We start from the raw sequence: 1,546 nt of genomic DNA on the forward strand, positions 1-1,546 counted from the left end.
TTGATAGTAAGCTGGCCTGGCCTGTGGTGCATGGCACATGGCTCATGACACATACTAAGGTCACACATGACAGCAACAAGACCCTGGAAACGTATACTCTGAAGGTGCTTATTGTAGAGGGCATTGCATATGGAAGCCATCTTGAGAGTTGTCCGCCATCTTAGAAACCTTAGGTTTCACTTCTTCATTGAGCAAACCATTTCTCAGAAATCATGTGCTCAACTGTTCCTAAGCAATGGGAGATCCACCCACATCAATGATTGGCTCATACTGTTGTATTTCATTTGCATTTCAGGCAACCAATCGGTGCCCACCAGTCTGTTTAAAGCACAGTTTGCTCTATGAGACTGGATCAGCACCTCATCTGGTCTCCACTCTGTGTGTGTCTGTGGGAGTTCTGTGAGCCTGTGTATATGTGGGTCCCTTTTCTCACCATCCTCACCCAGGTAACCGTTCTACTGTCCTGTGGGTCGGGGCAGCTTATCTATGACTATGAGACTTTAATCACAGAAATTTCACTATGCTTTTATAAAATGAATAAATAAAGATGCTCAGCACGACTGAGCGGCACAGCTTGTCTGTGTTCACCTGCATTTCTACCTCTGTGCTTTTTCTTTATCCCCAACCTTTTGCTTCACAGAACCAAGTCCTGAGGGCAGATGCCCACAGTATTACCATCCAGAGAGATGTTACTCTTAAGCTTGTCGGCAGACGCGACAGTCTTTTAACTTTTAACTCACAGATTACTTTCATATGTATATTACCAATCTTATATTGAGAAACGCATTGCATTTTGTAGGTGATTATTATTATTATTATTAATTTTTTTGAAGAAGTTTTTGCTATAGGGCACATGCGTTCACCAGACAGACAGAGAGAGATGGAGAGACAGAAAGCGAGAAATCAACCCCCAGCAGGGATGGCCATGCTGCAATCCCTTCTACTCCATTCTCCTCTTGAGATCTTGGGCACACATGCACACGCGCCTGGTGTGAGTTTTAAGTCACCGAGTCTGGGACATGAACTGCAGTCGACTACGTGGGAATCCAGCAACATAGCCAGTATGCTAACTGGTGGTCCCTGTAAGTGATTATTATTATTATTTTAGAGAGATTTTTTATGACAGTGCATGTGCGCTTGTTGGAGAGACAGAGAGGCAGGAAGTGAGAAATCGTCCTCCAGGAGGAATGGCCATGCTGGAATCCCTTCTCCTCCACTTGGAATTTGAGACATGCATGCACACGTGGCCAACATGAGTTTTAAGCTTCCAGGTCTGGGACTCAAACCGCGGTCGACCATGTGGGAATCCAGTGACGCAACCATTATGCAATCATTGGTCCCAGTTTTTTTTTTTTTAATTTTATTTTATTATCATCATAATCTTCTTTCTATTACACTAGATTACATATAACTTTACCTTGACTTCCATTGCTTTTTCAAAAGGGAATGCCATGCATGTCAGTCAATACAGAGATATCAATCTCCCTGCTTTATCATTCAATATCTTTTCCATGCTTTTCCCAATAATTATTATTATAATTTTTTT

Source organism: Tupaia chinensis, unplaced genomic scaffold, assembly GCF_000334495.1.
Source record: "Tupaia chinensis unplaced genomic scaffold, TupChi_1.0 Scaffold145479_1, whole genome shotgun sequence".
Taxonomy (NCBI): domain Eukaryota; kingdom Metazoa; phylum Chordata; class Mammalia; order Scandentia; family Tupaiidae; genus Tupaia; species Tupaia belangeri.